This window comes from Enoplosus armatus, chromosome 13 (assembly GCF_043641665.1).
Source record: "Enoplosus armatus isolate fEnoArm2 chromosome 13, fEnoArm2.hap1, whole genome shotgun sequence".
NCBI classification, from domain to species: domain Eukaryota; kingdom Metazoa; phylum Chordata; class Actinopteri; order Centrarchiformes; family Enoplosidae; genus Enoplosus; species Enoplosus armatus.
This window is the reverse complement of record NC_092192.1, coordinates 9,490,917-9,497,035: the sequence shown is the minus strand read 5'-3', so window position 1 is coordinate 9,497,035 and position 6,119 is coordinate 9,490,917.

Below are 6,119 nucleotides of genomic sequence, written 5' to 3'. Positions count from 1 at the left end.
ATAATTGAACTGGCAGACAATTACAGCAAATCTGTCACTGAGGTAAGAGCTCGTCTGATAAGCACAACTGTTGTCTGGCTTGTTATTTTTGTAACGATTGATTGGTGAATTATCTCGTTATAACCTTTCATGTCAGAAATAAGCTAAAAATTATCTCTTTTTTTATTATGTGCTGCAGGAATACTATGTGGAGGATGTGTGGCATCTGGCTGAAGGTAGATGTGAGGTGAGAAAGTCCTGTGATGTTTGACAAAACTAATGTACTAATGTTGCAGTTAGACAGTAGCACCAGTATTTTTTGACATATTTGTGTTAGTCTTGTATCTGTTTTCTGTTGGGCACCAAACAGTAACAGAAGAAGACAATTTTCATAATTTTCCATATATGTGGTTCTGTTTTTGTTTTTTTTCAAAGCTAATATATTGTTGCTTATGTCCCATACAGGATAAGTTCTTCTGCAAAGTGTATGAGATCCTGCGCGCACATGATAAGTTCGGTAAAAGGAAGGTGGAGGAGGAGCTTGTGAGGAACTTGAAGATATATGTCGATGGCAGAAATGTAAGAATTCCCTTTGACATCACATTTACTGAATGAGAAGGTCAAATCTGTATTACGAAGGTTTAAAGTACCACCCACAGTGTACCTTTTTAAACAGATGACACAAATGCAGCGGCAGTGTAGGGTGACAGTTGAGGAACATTAATGAAAAGTAATGCACTAAACCAACGTGATGTTTTGTCTTTTCAGCCAAACTGTACAGTGATGCTAGAGGGGGTGCCACGTTCAATGGACACCAGACCAATACCCAAACTTATGGAATCCCTCACCAAGTGTATCCAGAGCAGGAACTTAAGTGAGGCCTAAAAGAGCAAACAGCTGAATACCTCGCAGACCTGCAATCCGACTGTCAGTGGATGCTTTGTTTTTTGTTTTAACAGGTAAATTAAGTTGTTACTGATTTTCCTTTTTCTTTCTTGTGTTATTGTTTTTATTTAGGAGCGACAATGTGTTCAGTAAAATTATAAAGATTGATTGTATCGAGTTACCTTCAAGAAAATGAATATCTGCAATCCCTGCAGTATACATTTGTTTTACTAACTTGTTTGGTGAGCCGATGACAAATTTCCACCCTGGTAGACAATAAATATATTCTATTATATATTCAATTCTATTCTCTGCGCGCTCCGCTCAGCACAGTTCAATACTACAAACAACAACACAATGTAATAAATAGTCATGCAAATTATTACTTTTATCTGCCCAGTTAGCTGTTTTTTATCAGCACAGCTGTCACTGTAGCAACTTCATAAAGGGTCTGGGCTCAGGTCTGGTTTCCAACAGCTTTCCAAGTTGTTACGACCCAGATCTGAGCACCATCAAATACACCTGCATATTTATTTTTATTTTCACTGTATTTAACATAAGTTAATGAGGCTATTTTATATATTTGAATGACATATTTATTGTAATAATATCATGCAGTATTGAAATAAATCTTATTGCTCATGAATTGAGTGTGTATGGAAATGTTTTGTGCTGTGTGGCATATTAATCAGCATTCACGTTTATCCATTGCGTTGATTTTTGATGATGCTGTACTGTTGACAGGTCATCTTTTGTCATTCTGGCTTCACGCGCATTTGACCTCCTGCAGTATTAAAAAAATATATTTTGAATGCAGCTGAACTATAGTTTAACGTGTATTGTCCCAAATTCAGTTAAGTTTCATGTGCTGAGAATTTACATATTTTTATATTTGTTCACTTTTCATTTCTTTAAATACATTTATATTGATAGCATTTATCTTATTGTGTACTAACTGGCATACAAAATGTCATAAAAAGCATTGCACAATGCAAAAATAATAGTATGAAAAACAATTTCGAATTTTAGATCAGTGGTTGCTGGGGAACCCCACAATAAAAATATTTCAGAAATGTCTATCCGTGACTAAGAGAACTACTTTTACCACTTGCCTTTGACAGCAATACAAAATGAACAGTTTACAAGGCAGAATTTGTGACTTGAAGATGTTTACCCACTCATCTAAGAGACTTGACCTGGTCAGTCCCAGATATTTTAAAGCTATGACCCATATTTAGATCGCCCCTGCCACAACAATAAATTACTTCTACTTTTGATCATGATCCACTTATGGTTGTACATCAGCACTTAATGCCAACAGTAGTACAAAGGTTTTTTTGCCATATTCCTTGAAGTTTAATACCCTTTGTATGGTAGGTTGTAAGCCATGAGTTCTTATATTAAATTATGTAAATAAGATACAGGCGGTGAGATGGATTGATGAGCAGTGTTCTGCTCCCTCTGTTTCTTTTGCTTTCTTTATGATTTGTTTCTGTGTCACCATATATGAGGCTCAGAAAAGCTATCATTTCTGCTTTCAAACCACATTAAAGTTCCTCAGCAGTGGACTGGATAAAAGACAAAATGCTTCTTAGTATCAAGGAAAGCAACACCCAGTTAGCTTCACTGATTTGTTTTTTATCAATGCATGTCTTTGTCGTGTATCAATATAACAAACTTAGTCGGAAAAATCACGCTGTGGCTGTCCTTGTATTGCAGAACTTGTAGAAGACAAATGTGCTGAGAATAGCTGAATTTTAGTATTTAAATCAGTGCAAAGTAAAACCGGCCAACATCAGTGGAAAACCTGACATCATCAGGCTTTTAATGTCTCAACAAACTCAGATTCAAAAATATTTATATTCTAATGAAAGGCAACCCTGGATCCTTCAATTTTGAATAATTACAGACCCATCTCTAACCTTCCATTTATTGGAAAAAATATTGAGAAAGCTGTTTTGATTCAACTCTTGGACAGGTTTTAATCTGGCTTCAGGCAACATCACAGCACTGAGACCGCACTGATAAAGGTGTTAAATGATATTCGTCTGAATACCGACTAAGGCACAACATTGGTTTTAATGCTGCTTGATCTTAGTGCAGCCTGTGATACTGTGGCCCATACAATACTTCTTGACAGACGGGACAAATGCGTGGGATTATCTGGCACAGTTAGTTCAGCTCATATCTCGAAGGCAGAGGCTATGTTGTTGCCCTTGGTGACCATAAATCAGAGCCAATCACCATGACTTTTGGAGTCCCCCTGGGTATGATTCTTGGGCCACTATTATTCAATCTGTACATGCTCCCGCATGGTCAAATCATTCATGACAATAACGTTGCTTATCCCAGCTACGCAGATGACACTCAGATTTACTTAGCTCCTTCACCAAGTGACTATGGTCCCATAGACTCACTCTATCAATGCTTAGAACAAGTAAATAGGTGGATGTTAACTGAATTTAATTAAATTTCCTTCAGTTAAATAAAGACAAGACAGAAATCAGTCAATCAATTAGTATTTGGCGACAAGGAGGAAAGAATTAAAGTAATTGCTCGACTTCCAGAGCTATAAAGATGAAAACCCAAGATAGATATCTTGGTGTTTTAATAGACTCAGATCTGAGCTTCAGCAGCCACATCAAGGCGATAACTAAATCAGCATTTTATCATCTCAAACGAAAAGCAAGAATTATAGGTCTCATGATCAGACAAGATTTAGAGAAACTCATTCATGCCTTCATTTCCAGCAGGTTGGACTATTGTAACGGTATCTTGTCTGACTTCAGCTCATTCAGAATGCTGCTTCCAGAGTTCTAACGAGAACCAAGAGAACTGAGCACATTACTCCTGTTCTTACATCTTTACACTGGCTTCCAATTATTTATTATATTATTTATACAGTGCTGTTGAAAGTTTATAAATCACTCAATAATTTCGGCCCAAAACATATTTCTGATCTCCTTGAAGAATAGAATAGATCTTTAGGAAGTGGTCAACTGGTTGTACCAAGTCAGAACCAAACAGGGTGAAGCTTCTTTTAGCTACTACGCTACACACAGATGGAACCAACTTCCTGATGATCTTGAATGCGCCCCAACTTTAGTCACTTTCAAATCTAAATTAAAAACTCTGTTGTTTTCCTGTGCCTTTGATTGATTGGTTTCTCTACTTTTTGGGGCAACTTTACAACTTATTACTGCACTCTACTGTAACTGCACTGTAACTGCATTTAATTTCATTTTATTCGATTTTATTGATTTTTATTCTGGTTTTTATTGCTTGTTTTTAAAGTCATTCTAATTACTTTTCTTGCCTATATAAAGGACCTTGAATTGTCCATTTTGTACATAGCACTGTGCACCTATGCGAACAAAAATAACAGGTGTTTTATATGGAGGCACCCACACAGTCCATGTGCACTAGACCTAAAGTGCTTTGGTCATGGTCATGGTCATTGCGTTTCTGCCGTTAAAACAGAATCTGTAAAAAGCCTTGATCCTTTTAATTTTCAGTGTTTTGAGAATTGCACTGTTGTCTGCTGTCTTCACAAGCTTCCCTGTATAACAATAATAACTTTCTCAAAAAAAGTTGCTGCTTTAGGGTCGACAGTGGAGGCCGAATGGTGTTTTATGCCAACAGATAGGAAATAATGCCTATATACTTATTTCCATGTCTTTTTGCTGACTGTCAGTAAGTGATTGCTTGAAGGTTTTGTTTCTAGTATGGCAACCACCCTATAGATTGAGTTCAGAGAAACATATCTCCATTTTGGTTAAGTTGCTCATCATAATCAGTCACATCTTATCTTACACTGCAGACTGACACCATTGTTTTTCTAATGAAGGGGAAAATGTAGCAAAGGCATGTGCAAAGCAAGTATAAATATCATCTTGGCAAAGACCTCAGAACAAGCTGAGTGTTAGATATAGCTTCCTCCTAGAGGTCATCAACCTACGAGCCAATATGAAGATGAGGATGCTTCTGCTGGTATCTGCTGTGGCTCTGCTGGTCAGTCCAGCTGCTGTCAGCCCTCGTCACATTCACAAGTCTGATGATATTCAGCGAAACCTGAACAGGGTATATGACCTGGCTGAAAAATGCAAAGCATCTCACACTAAGGTAAGAACTCATCTGATAACTGATTTCTTGCTTTGTAATCTCTTCCATTTATTGATGCATAATTATTATTTTAAAACATTTTATGTCCAAAAAAAGAAACCTGCCTCAAGTGCAAACTTAACTCATTATTTTAGTATGTGCAGCAGGATTTCTTTGTGGATGATGTATTGCATCTGACTGAAGGCAGCAACAAATGTGGGGTAAGGAGAGTGTTATGTTTTTGAAATGTTGGTTGTAATTCATGTGCTGGGCTGTTTGGCAAAGGAAATGCAACTGTTGCAGTTATAAACAACAACCAGTATTTTGTGCTTGGGACACACAATTGTGTTCAGGGCCATAAAGCAAGCAAAATACTGAGGTCATGAGTCCAAATTTCCACTTCTGAACCCCACATATGGACTCAACTCTGTATATTTTCACCTTTATTTAAGTTCTAAATGTGGTGTTAAGGCCTTTACACTGACAGTCATTCTGATGGAGAATACTAAATCAGATGTATTGTAGTTTATGTATTTTTTTTTGCCTAAAAACAATACAATTCTAAGATATTTAGTCTAAAATAATTCCTAGGACTATCTCAGAAGACAGGCCCTGTTTGTGTTGGTCTTCACATTTTCTGATTGGCTAATAAGGAAATAACCAAACACAGTAACTGAGGGTAATAACATTTTAATAACATCTTTAAATAAGCACTAGCATACTAGTATATAATAGCATGTTCAAAGCTTGTGCAGGGTATGAAGAACATCAAGCAAAATTCTGTACTTAAGAGGATAACTGATACACATGTACTGTATGTTTGAGATTTTAGAAGCTAATACATTCTTGCTTTTGTTCCATACAGTATAAGGTCTTCTGCAAAGTGCACGATATCTTGCATAACCATCAAGACTTGTGTAAAAGGGACGACCAGGAGGAGCTTGTGAGAACCTTGCAGATGTATAATAATGGCAGAAATGTAAGTGTGACTGGGAGCACTGTGTTCTTCTGACAAATGTGGCAGAAATTTAATATACCACATTGTGTCTTTAGATTTAGGCAAAACAAATTAAATTGGAATATAGAGGGAGTTACTTTCATGAAGGGCTGACCTGATGTCTTGTCTTTCAGGTAAATTGCGAAGAGACACCACA